At 37.9% G+C, this 14,494-nt stretch overlaps 1 protein-coding gene across 2 annotated transcripts in view; it reads right to left on the bottom strand.

Moving 5' to 3' along the window:
* The window catches only part of ATRN (attractin), a 237,717-nt gene that overhangs the window by 39,189 nt on the left and 184,034 nt on the right, over positions 1–14,494 (bottom strand). The window lies entirely within an intron of this gene.

Below are 14,494 nucleotides of genomic sequence, written 5' to 3'. Positions count from 1 at the left end.
AGCAATAATAAAAGGAGGACTCAGACTCCCCAATTCTACTTTCAACGGAATGGCCAGTAATAACTTAGATGAAAGAAGAAACATTTGAAGAAAAGCATGGTAAATAAGTAGGTAATACTGTCAACAGTAAATATGAAAAATTATAGTAATAGAAAACACCTCTTAGAGCAACAATGAATGATTGTGGAAAGAAGTGGTAACTTAAGGTTTAGTAAATATAGAAAAAAAGGGAACAAATCACACAAAGATTAATTTTCACATGGTAAAATGCACTTTTAGTTTTCTTAAGCTGTGAGCCAACAATTCTCTCAAACCCATAAAACCATAAAACTCTGACCAAGGCTCTGGTCTCTCAGATTCATCCAGGACAGACGATGGTTCTAACAGCTACTGTGGCACTCAACGCCAAAGTAAAGCACAATGTTCACTTCTGCTGAAAGATGCGAGAAAGACTGACCCTATTTAGAGAAGTTAATTAACTTTAAAGCAAAAGTAAACCTGGCATTTTATGTGTTTTTTAGAAAGCAATTGAAATAGTTTGAAGGCTAGCATTTATGGTTATTTATTCTTAAAGGACAGCACAGTACATTGGCAGATTCACCGAATCCTCAAATAATACTTAGTTTCCTGTCAATATAAATGCACACCTGATGTTGGTTTTCCTGGAGAGGAGTCAGATTTTCATGGAATCATTCTAACTTAAATTTTCCTTGTGTTAAATGGCATACGTTTGTGACATGAGGAGGGGGAGGGAATTGTGGCTTGAGAAAATAACTTTCTTTGTCCAGAGTTACTTGCCTGGATGGGGATCAAGTCTATATACATTGACTTCATTAGCACCTACACCTTAACTGCTGAAAAAACTAGCCAAAGCACAATGGAAAACAGTCACTTGTTAATTACATCTATACTCTAAGGCATGGGCTTATGTCTTCTGCTAAAAGCCCATGTTTTGTACAACTTAGGAGGCATATGATCTCTATCTTTAGGATGTGGGTTTGAATTCTAGTTCTGCTACTTATTACCTATGTGACCCTGGGCAAGTCAAGTAGCTTCACTGGCCTTTAGTTCCTTATCTATAAAATGAGTTTAGATCATGTAACCTCTGAGATTCTTTCTAGAGTTAATTATTATTATTTTTTGCTTTTTTGGAGGGCAATTGGGGTTAAGTGACTTGCCCAAGGTCACATGGCTAGTTTTTGTGTTAAGTGTCTGAGGCCACATTTGAATTTGGGACCTCCTGACTCCAGGGCCAGTGCTCTATTCACTGTGCCACCTAGCTGCCCATTAGAGTTAATTCTTATGCAGAACTAGAAGCAGCAGGTGCAAGTTGAAGATGTAGATTTTAGCTAAATGTGAGAAAAATTTTTTAACCATCAGAGTTGCCTAAGACTAGAATTGGCTAATTTGGGAGTCAGTGAATTTACTCAATACTGGAAAATTTCAAGCAGAAGATGGTGAGCCAATTGTTATGTATGCCATGGAGGGGGTTGCTTGCCCAGGGACCAGAAAATTTCTGGGTTCTTTTCAAATTTTTGATATTGTGATCCCCTGATTTTCTCATTTTACCAATCACACCAATGTGCTCTTTTACCCTTTCTCTAAATTCAAACCAACAGACTTCCTAAACATCTTTTTATATTTTACATTCACCTAGTGAACGTACACTCAGAACCGACATATATCTGGGCCCTGTGGGGGTGGATGACTTGTCCAAGTCTATACTTTCCCTCCTAAGACCTGTTTGTTCTTCTATAAAATGAAAGATTTCTGAGATGCTTTCTAAGGTTCCTCTGCACTCTGACATTTCAAATTCTAAAGTCATTTCTTGGTCTGTTCCCCTAGGAACAGAAAGGCAGTGTAGTATGATAGAAAAAGTAATGGGCATGGAGTCAGGAAAGATCTGGGTTCAAATATTTCCTTTGACACCTATTGGTTACACTATCAAGGGGAAGTCACTTAGTGTCTCTGAAGCTCAGTTTGCTCATATGTTAATGGGGCTAATACCTAGAATATTCACTGCACAAATCTGTTGTAAGGATCAAATGAAATAAGGTATGGGAAGTATTTTGCAGACCTTAAGGTGCTTTATATCAGTTGAGATTAATATTCTGTGAATTTCATGATGCATCAGAAAGAAAAACAGGAAGTTGGTTGTGAGGATCTAGTCTACCTGCTTTTTAACATCTTTTTTTGCTAAAACTAGGACAATAAAGGGTAAAAGCTGCAAATGCAACAGACAGATGTTAAACAAGAGCTTGAGGTCATGAAAATGCCACACAGCTCTGAAGGCTGAAAGACTATGCCAACCAAGAAGTGAAGGGATGTCCAGCAAGGGAAGCAACATTTAATTCAGACTCATCCTGGAAGAACATCACTAATTACTGAAAATCAGGAATGTGACCACAAGATCAGCTTTAAAAATAATGCAACATTAAACTAAACTTGATCACTATTACTTCAAAGATGAAAACGTTGTTGTTTTTAGACAGACACAAGGAGGCAGCAAATCCACATAGAAACCAGGAAGTCAAAAAGGAGCCAAGCTCTTTGCATGGCCTTTAAACCTGACAAGAGAATACTTAATGGGGTAAAAATATAACAGTGTTTACGTGGTTAAGCACGTCAGCCCAGTGACACAGCCCCAGGCCTTGGTGTACTCCAGTTCTGTCTCTCAGGGCTGCTCTCAGTCACGGATTCTGAAATAGGTATTATAAGTGTTATACAGCTACTCTGGCATGCTGCCAGAACTTGTCTCAATGCCAACATCTCAGTTCATTCCATCTGCTTGTGTTAGAAGCAATACTACAAAAAGTGGACTAACAGATTCAGACTTCCTCTAAATATGACCTTCGAGTTCCTCCTCCCTTGGAGGGTATGTGGAAGTGGGGTGGGGAAGGGAAGGGTCTATGACACTCTTGACAGGTTGGATGACCAACCTTTTCTTGAAGACTTCCAGTGTCAGGGAAATCAATAATTCGTCAGGCAGCATGTTCCTTTACTGGATAGTTCATCTCTATATTAAGGTGAATGAAGTCTGCTTCCTTCCAGCCTCTATTGTAGCACCTCTTTTCTCTGGGGCCCAGCAGAATAAGCCTGATTTTTCTCTGTAACAGTTTCTCCAATATTTGAAGACAGCTACAATGAACTACTCTGTCCCTGTACCCCACCAAATCTTCTCTTCTTCAAGCTAATCATCTCTAGTTGTTTCAATCAATCCCCATTTGCCAATATCCAAGTCCTTTCTACCTCCTCTAGACATGCATTTACCAACAGTCGCTGCTAAAATGTGCCCCACAGAATTAGACATGATACTGCTGATAGGTCTGGACAAAGCAGAAGATAACAGAAATGCCATCTCCACTGCTTTAGACAGTATGCTTGTATTGATACAGTCTAAGGTCAACTTTGCTTTTTTGGCTGCCATGTCAAACTGTGAACTCATATTAAGCTTGCAGTCCCATGGTATTTTAAAATGAATTGCTGTCCAGCTATGCCTCTCTGATTCTATACTTGAGTATTTGGGAGCCTAAGGTACTGGAATTACAAAGACAAAAATGAATGAAACAGCTCCTGCCCTCAAAGAATTTATATATTATCAGGAGAGACAACACAGACACATCGTACACATAGATAGAATACAAAAGAAATACAAGACTCTCTTTGTCTCTCTGTCTTTCTCTCTCTCCTGAGCAGTGGGGGCAGTGGTGGGTGGGCACTAGAACCTGGTAGGATAAAGAAAAGTTTCATGTTGAAGGTGGCCCTTGAGTTGTGGACCAGTGAAATGAATAAGAGTAGCAGCAACCAGTTCTGAGAAACTCCCAGGCCCACAGGTTCTGAGGTCCTTAGTACTCTGTCCTGAGACACAACAATCTGAACCTCAGAACTGTAGTGGAAGTTAAACCTGGGAGCTGGAGATAAATGCAGCAACTCAGGTGGAGACTAAATAGAGCTGACCATTGTACCTGAAAGTATAGTAGGAAGCTGAGCCTGGCCCTATTACAAAGCTTCATTTCAGGAAGGCTAGAGAAATGAGTAAATATAGGAAGCTACATAACGCTATTATAATAGATTCAGACATACCAAAATTCCAATCTAGAAGGACAGAGCAACTCTATAACAACTACAAAGGTTCAAAGGAAATAATGAATTTTCCATAGGGGCTACACAGACACCTAAGAAAAGCAGTAAGAGGGAAAAACATGAAAGAAAATTTCTGGAAGAAAGAGCTAAAAGTATAAATAGCTTAGAAAAGAAAGTGGTAAACCTTAACCAAGTAAAATGGATACCTTGAAAACTAGAATAGACCAAACAGAAATCAATGAGTTAATGAGAAAGCAAGAATATTACAACAAAATCAAAAGATCGGAATATTATGGCATGTATGGTATCTTACTGCTATAAAAAGTGATCTGGAAACCATAATTTAAGAATCAAACTCTAAAAATAATGATTTTTTAAAAAAAGAAAGTAGGGATTATATAGTTTAAAAAAAAACACAAATAGAACTATTAGAATCTATTATCCATCAAATCTATTAGAACCAGAGAACAAAGTGAAAAAAGATAATCACTTTCTACAAGAAAAAATAATCATCCCCTAAAAGAAATCCCCAAAGTAAAAGTCTAGGAATATAAAAAAAAACATCTATAGTTATTATGTTATAAAAAAAATTCTATAAATAACCATAAAGAGTTCAAGTACCAAGAAGCCACAGTTAGGACCTCTCAACTGGCAGTGTAAACCAAAGGAGATAACAACAATAGTTAGCATCTATACAGGGCTTACAATATGCCAGGCATAGTGCTAAGGGCTTTACAAATATTATTTCATTTGATCCTCACCAACAATCCTGGAAAGAAAGACAGGTATTGTTATCACCTTCATTTTACAGATGAAGAACTGAGGCAAACAGAGGTTAAAGGACTTGCCCAGTGTCATATAATAAGAGTCTGAGGGTAGATTTGAATTCAAGTCTTCCTGACACCAGGCCTAGAGCTCTATCCACTGCACCATCTAAGCTTCCTCTTAGAATACAATATTCCAAAAGAAAAACAATAGGTTTAAAAAAAAAAAGTTGAGCATAATTCTACAGGGGGAAAAATTGGAATGATGGAAGAGAGGACACTTAAGTATTCCTGATGAAAAGAAAAGAACTGAGTAGAACTCTGAAATGCAAACACAAGATTCAAGAGAAACCTAAAAAGTTAAATTTATTTGAGCAATTAGAAGGGACTATATGATGATATAGTGCTAACATTCTAATAGGGAATGAAAAAACAGGTGTACCTTTAAAATGTTAATGTAGTAGAGGAGTTAATTATGAAAGACAGAAGATGAGGTGGATTAGTTCTGTTCTGAGGGTTTTTTTTTTTTTTAAGCAATCAGGGTTAAGTAACTTGCTCAAGGTTACATGGCCAGTTATTTCTGGGTGTGGTGCTGAGTGTCTGAGCCCGGGATTCAATCTCCAGGTCGTCCCAATACTGGAGCCGGTGCTCTTACTCGCTGAGCCACCTGGCCGCCCCTAAGCAATTGGGGTTAAGTAACTTGCTCAAGGTTACACGGCCAGGTGTTTCTGGGTGGGTGCTAAGTGTCTGAGCCCGGGATTCGATCTCCAGGTCGTTCTGACACTGGAGCCGGTGCTCTTACTCGCTGTGCTACCTGGCCGCCCCATGTTCTGAGGGTTTTAAGAGAAGAAAGAGAGGGGGGCAGCCAGGTGGCTCAGCGAGTAACAGCACCGGCTCCAGTGTCGGGATGCCCTGGATCAAATCCGGGCTCAGATACTCAGCACCACATCCAGAAATAACTGGCCGTGTAACCTTGAGCAAGTTACTTAACCCCGATTTCTTTAAAAAAAATTTTTTTTAAAAAGAGAAGAAAGAGAAGGGAGGATAGAAGGAAGACACTAGTTTAGAAAACAGGAAGAGGGGATGGAACTTAACTGTTTCTATTGGGGGTGAGATAGTGAGTATACAACATGGAGGAAGAGACAGAAGGAGCAGGGATCAGGTAAACCTCATTTTTAAGTGATTGAGATTTTACACATCTTTTTCCATTTGGCCAGTTCTGCTTTAACTTGGGTGAATTTTTATACCTCCTTTTCCATTTGACCAAGTCTGTTTTTTTTAAGGAGTTCTTATCTTCAGTAGATTTGGGGCATCTTTTCCCATTTGGTCAATTCTGTTTTTTAAGGTGTTATTTTCTTCAGTATTTTTTCCTTTTACCAAGCTGTTAATTCTCTTTTCATAATTTTCTTACATCACTCTCATTTCTTTTCCCAATTTTTCCTCCACCACTCTTATCTCTTTCTTAACTCTTTCAAGAGTTCTTGTTGAATTTGGGACCAATTAACACTTTTCTTTGAGGCTTTTTTTGAGGCTGATTTCACACTGTTGTCTTCTTCTGAGCTTGTCTTAGTTTTCTCTGCCACCAGAGTAGCTTTTTATGGTCAAATTATTTTTTTGTTGTTGTTTGCTCATTTTTCCAGACTATTTCTTGACTTTGAACTTTATGTTAATGTTGGGCTCTCCTCAGGATGGGGAGGCACTGTCCCAAGCTTCAGGTTTTTTTCCTGCTGCTCTTCTCAGAACTAGTTTTGGGGGTCTGTAAGTTTTTGGTGTTTCCAAGGTGGTGTGTGACCCCAGGAGAGATATGGTCCCCTGAAACCACAAGCACTAGTACTACTCTGTGCTACACTACACTAACTGTGATGAGGGCTCCTGCTCCCTTGTTACTAACCACCAGCACTTCTTTTCATCCTGGAACTGCAACCCAGAACTGCATATGGGCAATAGAGTTGTCAATATGTGTCAGCTGTACCCAATGCCAGCAAAGGATCCCCTATAATCTCTTTCTGTCCAGTTTTTTGACTCTCACAATGTATCTATGCTGAGATGAAGCTGCTACTGCTGCTATTTCTGCTGTTGTGTATGTAGTCTCCAGACAGGTCTCTACCCTGGCATCACAGACTTCTCCTGCTGACCTCTTAAGTTTTCTTAGGCCAGAAAAATATCTCACCCTGACCTTTTGTTGACTGGGTCACTTCAAGATTTGATTTGAGGCATTATTTCAAAGTTGTTTGGAAGAAAAAGTTAGGAGAGTTCAACTGGGTGAATGCTCCAGCCATCTTGGCTCCATTATCCTCACTTTTATCTGAAACACACATACTTAAGAAGTTTGGTGTAGAAATGCACCAAACTCAAAGGGAAACAGGCAGAGATGGGGTGCTGTAATGGTAATGGTGATTTGAAGATCTTCCCTGCCCCTTAATAAGCGTAAGGGAATCTGAAGACCTTCCCTGCCCCCTAATAGGTCAAATGTAATCACACAGAGCCTGTGGTAGGAGGAGTTTGCTGAAGGGTAGAGCAGAGCTCACAGGAAGCTGGAACTCAGAGCAGCTAGAGGTGGGAGAGAGAGAACACACCTAGGTGGATAGCTAGGCTTGTGAGTGTTGGTTTGTGGGAAGGCTAAAGGATGGTGTGGCTCTCTTCTGTGTTGTGGTGTATTAAATTATATGTTGTTATGATGGATTGGGATTTGGTTTTCTGGCACTTAAATAAATGTTTTGTTTCCGTCTTCTCTATGGAGATTCTGTTACATTTTGCAATTGAGAACTATGTCGGCATATTTATAGACACTGCTGGTGCTGTGAATATTGTGTTGGCACTACAGGTGCAGGGGGATTAAGAGGGAAGATAACATATGAGGGAATATTTGCCAAGCAAAAGAAACTTTATGATACTGAAGTGAGGATTAAAAAGTGGAGGGGGAGGCAAAGACTTGGGAACTAAGAGAGTACCCATCAAATGGGGAATAGCTGAATGAATTGTGGAGTATTAACACAATGGGATATTATTATGCCATAAGAAATTATGAGAGACAATTTCAGATAATACTAGGAACTATGAAATGATGCAAGGTAAAGTAAACAGAATTAGGGGAACAATTTATATAAGGACAACAACTTGTAAAGAAAAACAACTGCGAAAGCATAAAGCCCTTGTTGAACTTAGTGTTCAATTTTTCCAAAGTACCTAGAATGAAGTCTGTTACCCACCTCCTGACAGTGAGGTGATGGTCTCAAGGTTTCTGAAGGAGATAGATATTTTTGGATATGGTCATTGTGTGGATTTATTTTTATTATGCATACTTGCTATAAAGGTAATTTTTTCTTTCTGTTTAATTTGGGAAAGGTGTAGCAGTGGAGAAGCCACTTCACTGTGGTATGGAGATGACTCTGGATTCTTGAAGGTTATGTCAGTACAACACAAGCTCTGACAGGTCCTACTAAGATGGAAGAGGCCCAACAATAGATAGCATTTGCACCTGAGGACAAGCCAAATTAAGTCTGTCATCAGTGTACTGCTCAGGCTGAAAAAAATTTCATCTATACTGACACTGCCTACCAGGATACAGAGTGATTACAAACTATATCAGTGAAAGAAAAGATCAATAAAACTAGTAATCCTCAAAATATTTAAGTAATAATATCACTTTTCATTTATAAAGTGTGATTAAGTTTTCAAAGCACTATTGTATGACTTCAGGAAACCTGGAAAGACTCATGTAAACTGATATAAAGTGAAGTGGGAAGAACTAGAAAAAGAACTTATATGGTAAAAACAGCACTGTAATAATGATAATCAACTGTGAAAGACAGTTCAATACAGTGATCCAGGACAATTCCAAAAGATTCATGATGAAAAATGGCATTCACTTCCAGAAAGAAAACTGATGGGCTCAGATTGCAGACTGAAGGATATTCTTTTCTTTATTTTTCTTGCTTCCCCCTTACCTTCCACAACACAGGTAATGTGAAAATATGCTTTGCATGACTTCATATGTATAAAGGGTATTATATTTCTTGTGCTTTTAATGGGTGGGCAGGAAGGGAAAGAATTTAAAACTGAAATTAAAAATTTTTTTAAAAAGCTTATTTTGTTTTTGTACTATAAGAACCTTCAAATCTATTATGAATGCCTACTTTGTGGCCTGACTTGAAGGTTTTCCTATACCTATAAAAAGTTATAGCAAAAATCAGTGGGGCTGTGTGCTACAAAAGTAGCATAAGGTCAAAGTCCGATCTTAGAAATTCTCCTCTATTCCCAACTAGGTTTTTCTATCCACCAAACAGCCAAGATAAAACCATTTATCGTATAGTTGAAAGAATGCTAAATTTCAAATCAGGAGTGGGGAGGGGGGGCCTCAAGTCTCACTTCTTTCACTAACTGAATTGTATCATTAAAGTCCTCCATTTCCCCTTTAAAATGAAGGTGTTAGATTAGAGCAGGGGTTCTTAAATCTTCTGTGATTATGGATCCTTGTGGCATTCTGGTGAAGCCTATGGACCCTATCTCCAAATAATTTTTAAGTACATAAAATAAAACACATAGGATTATGAAAGAATACAACTTAAATAGAGTTAGCAAGATAGTTTTTAAAAGCCAAGTTTACAGATCTCAGGTTAAGAAGCCCTGGATGAGATGATCTCTAGAGTGCCGTCCATCTCTAAAATTCTGTGATTCTATCATATCCAACTAAAATCTTGTTAACCATCAAGGAAACCTCTAAGTCACTCCACTTACTTAGAATAATTTTCCAGGCCAAGCTCTCCACTCCCCTCCCCCCAAAGTTTTGCTGAAGGCTCGGTTTCTTTTAGTTCAGTGTTCTTACATATAAAATTCCCACTTTGGTTGTTGTGTGTAATTCATAAAGACTATTCCTTAATTCTATTTTTCTCCTGGGTAAGGGACACCACCATAGCAGAACAGTATTAAAAAAAAAATAGCACATTAGGAACCATTTGACTAAACAATGGCATTTTATTACACATGAACACAGCTACTAAAAAAGTGACAGTTTTACTGGGGAAATGTATCAGATGTTATAGTTTGAATTTTTTAAAAACTCCCCTCTGATGATCAAAACACACAATCTCAAATCATTCTGATGAAGCGAAAACTATTTAAGTGCTACATGAACCTTATTCTTAATGCTTTGGTGAATTACAATTCACATCCAACTTCTCAGAATATCATAGCTGCAAACCCATGAAGCTAATCCATTGAATCTCAATAATCACTGTGCTCAACAACCTCCCCAGGGAGCTCATCTTCACTACGGTCAGGGACTGTCTCACCTCCTTCTGTATCCTAAGTGCTTAGAATAGTGGCTGGCACGTAGTAGGTGCTTAATAAAGGTTTACTGATTAATTAATGCACAACTCATCAGTTACACTTGGTGTCTGCTCACCTGCCTCCCCAGTGCCACTCCTGAGAAGAATGGCCTCATGAACTAATTCCCATTCTTTTCTACAATCAAGGGTATAAAACTTTGCCCCTTTTGCCCAAAATGGCTATCAGAACCCAGAATCTCCCTTAATTTCCAAAATACCTAATGCAGGAAAGAGAATGACTGTATTTTGCCAGACTAGCATTTGCTTTCAGTGTCGTCTGGAATATTCCAAGTGTGTTTTTAACCCTGAGATGTGTAATTTTCTGGAATTTATTTAACAAAGGACCTTATTGGATTATTGGATATCTGGATTGCAGATATTCTGATTTATAGTAATAAACATTATAGCTTAGGTGACACAAAACCTTCTAATAAAAGAGAATTGCTGTTGAAAAGGTTATATTTTCCCATGGGGCTTAGTTTTTATTTGCTCTGAAACCTAAAATGAACATTTGAGAAGAATCTAGACAACATTTCTTCTTTCTTAACTCTTCAGTTGTTTTTCCTGGTAGGAAAAGTGAACTTTGGAACAAAATCCTTTTCATAATCAGACTCTTTGATTTTGGTCAGAAGAATTTCCTTTGATTCAGGGGTTGGACTATAAAATGACTACTAAGATTTCTTCTACCCTTTTAAATGAAAATCTATTTTGTTTTTTCAAATTACATGTAAAAACAAAATTGTTTTTTAAAATTTTGAGTGCGAAATGTTCTCCCTCTCTCCCGTTCCCCCTCATTGAGAAGGAAAGCAATTTGATATAGATTATACAAGTGTAGTCATGTAAAACATATGTCCATATTAGTCATGTTATAAAAGAAAACACAGATTCTCCCACCAAAAAGCATAAGAAAAATAAAGAAATTTTTTAAAAATATGCTTCAATCTGCATTCAGATTCCATCAAATCTTTTTCTGGAGGTGGACAGATAGCATTTTTCATCATAAGTCCTTTGTAGTTGTTTTGGATCATTGTATTGCTGAAAATAGCCAAGTCATTCACAATTGATCATCATACAATACAATATTGCTATTACTATGTACAATATTCTCCTGGTTCTGTTCACTTCACTCTGTGCCAGTTCATCGTAAGTTTTTCCAGGTTTTTTTGAAGTCATCCTGCTGATCATTTCTTATAGCACAAAAGTATTTCATCACAATTGTATACCACAACTTGTTCAGCCATTCCCCAATTTATAGGCATCCCCTCAATTTCCAATTCTTTGCTACAACAAAAAGAGCTACTGTAAATATTTTTGTACATATAGGTCCTTTTCCTTTTTTTTAATCTCTTTGGATTACAGATCTAGTAGTAGTTTTGCTGAGTTAAACGTTTTACAGACCTCTGGACATAGTTCCAAATTGTTCTCCAGAATGGTTGTATGAGTTCCCAAATCAATAGTGCTTTAGTGTCCCAATTTCCCCATATCCCCTCCAGGATTTGTCATTTTCCTTTCTTGTTATTATAGATAGTCAATCTGGTAAATACGAGGTGAATTGTTTTAATTTGTACTACTCTAATTAATAGTGAGAGCATTTTTTCATATGACTAGAGAAAGCTTTGATTTCTTCTTCTGAAAACTACCTATTCATATCCTTTGACCATTTATCAATTGGGGAATGACTTGTATTCTTATAAATTTGACTCAGTTCTCTATATATTTGAGAAACAGAGGTTGGGGGGGGGCTTTGATAATGGTGGTCACCATGGCATTGCTCTAAGTGTGCCCACATATATGATAAGGCAAAGGCTGGAAGAGATGGAGCTCGCTAAAACCAGCAGTCCACATGTCTCCAACCCCCCCCCCCCCACTCTCTCCAACAATGGTTTGAAGTTTGACTGATTTCTGGCATTATGTGAAGACTTTGGCGTAGAAGCCACAATTTGACTTCTCCTTCAAAAGTATAAACTTCATCCAGGGCCTAATAAGTGAGGAGCCCAGGACTGAGTTCTGGCCAATAAAGCACTCTAAGCAGGGTAAGTCACTGACCCAGGCTACCACATTTTGAACCAGAAGCAAGGCCCTAAAAACATCTGCTTCAAAGGCTTTTCCAAGGCCCTTACTCATTTTGTCTCTCTTGTGTTTTCCCAACTGGCCTCTTCATTTTTTTCAAAGGGAAGGTATAAATTCTTTTTATTCTACCTAAAGCATATAAACTATAATCATTCCCATTACCCTATATCACATACTTAACTCATAAATATTCATTTTATTGCATCATTTGACAAACAGCAGTAGTATACTGTGTGCAGGGTACTATGCTAGGTGCTGCAGGAGATCATAGAGCTTACATGAATAATTTACATATGTAGTCAACATCTGTCCTACTTTCTACATGTATGTTTTCCTGTACCTATCATCGCTGTCCTCCTTGGATGTGGGAGTTCTGTGTCTACTGAACTAGATGATAGTATCTCCTGGAAGACAGGCTGTTGTTGTTTTTTTTTTTTTTCAAGTATGCTTTCTACCTAAAGTGAAGAAATGTTACAAGTGGAAGGGAGCTCAAAGGGCAATCAGTCCAACGCATCATTTTATAACTACTACTAATAAGTAGCATTTACATAGCACTTTAAATATGTTATCTCATTTAACCATTACAACGACTCTGTGGGTAAGGTATTATTATTACCCTCACTTTACAGATAAAGAAACTGAGGCTGACATTTATTTAATTTGCCCAAAGTCACACAGCTAGGGACTAGGTCAGGATTTGAACTCAGGTCTTCATGACTCCAACTCTAGCCCTAGCTACTACACTAAGCTGCCTCAGATAAAGAAGTTGAGGCCCAGAGAGTGGAAGAACCTTGTCCATATGCTAATCCTTCTCTTACTGGACAGTACAATGCCTGGTGAGCAGAATTTGGTGAATGTTCAAAGGAGTATGTTCTGCAGGTTATAAGCTGGGTCTTTAACCAGGCCTTCCCTGGTGGGGGCAAGCCACGAATTTGTTCAGAGAGAACACACTGCTGGTTGTCACACAGGCCATGATTTCTTCTGTGCTTCCTGAACAAATAAATCATCAGCTTCAGTGGATGATGAGACTCAAGATTTGGGGGTAATTCTTGTAGCCTATAGTGCTGTAAGTGTTTGTACATGGACCAGTTTCTTGTGGAGTTCTTGAGTCTAGTAGCATGAAAAAAATAAAACAAAACAGCAAATGCTGCCCTTTCTGTACAACTCCTCCCTCCTAAAATAAGAGACAATTTCACTAAGAGTGAGGAGACCATCTTCTCTTCTGTTTTTCCTCAAAAGCAGCAAAGAGAGAAATCTTTTTCAGCTTAATTTTTAGTATCTTCTTTTTTTTGGATTTTGTGTTAATGGATGTCACACTAGGAGACCATATCTGGTAGCAGCAAATCTGTTCATTCAACTAAGAGGTCACTAAAAATTCTGCTCTATTCTTTTACTAGTATGATTTTGTTTTCCCTCAGCAAATGTTTTGCTGCATTGCAGACTAAAAATGGTGAAAGATAACATGTGGTAAGAAAGACAATAGGAATTGAAAAGAAAAAGCACTAATAAGGTGTGAATTTGTTTTGCATGAGATTGGTTTTTTTTTGTTTGTGGGAAAGAGATAGGGTGAGGAGTGGGTGAATAATTATAATGATGCAAAGAAAGAAAATGCAAAGAAGAGAGCAGAGGGATATTAGAAAGGGACAGAAAGTAGCAGTGTTGGTATAGCATGTTAAATTTCATATTATATATATATGTGTATATATATTTAAAAGCTGTACATCATAAGAAATCCACAGTTGTATGCTGTCTATGAGAATATACAATATGTGTGTAATACATTCCCAATAATTTGGAAATATATAATCCACACACAAAAATCTGAAAAAAAGTTCATGTTTATTGATATTTGTTAAGGTCATAGTAAAAAAAAATAGAAAAAGAAAAGAGATAAAAGACAAAGGGTGGGTAAGAGATGGAAAAGAAACGTTAGAGGAAAGAAAAGTAACCAGAGAGCTGGGCATAACAGCACTAAGAATCAAGATTCAAAAGAAGATAAAGAAAAAGAACCTGTAATAGAGAAAAGTAAATGGAATCTCTAAGGAAAGTGAACTGGGCTGGGGGTGGGGGAGCTGGGGCACAGAGTGTGTGTTACGACAGGTCTATGTCTAACTATGCTAAGGGCACTGAAGCTCAAGTTTACCTGGGGGAGCTTAATTAATCACAGATGGCTAAAAGTCTTAAGTTTCCATGACAGAATTATACTACTAAACATAGTGACAGGGAGAAGGTGTAGGGTAGGAAAGAACT

Source organism: Petaurus breviceps, unplaced genomic scaffold (genome assembly GCF_028583685.1).
Source record: "Petaurus breviceps papuanus isolate PSGF00001 unplaced genomic scaffold, PetGlider_PUasm1.0 140, whole genome shotgun sequence".
Classification (NCBI taxonomy): domain Eukaryota; kingdom Metazoa; phylum Chordata; class Mammalia; order Diprotodontia; family Petauridae; genus Petaurus; species Petaurus breviceps.
Note: the sequence above shows the minus strand (reverse complement) of the source record. Positions and strands in the feature narration are given on the sequence as shown.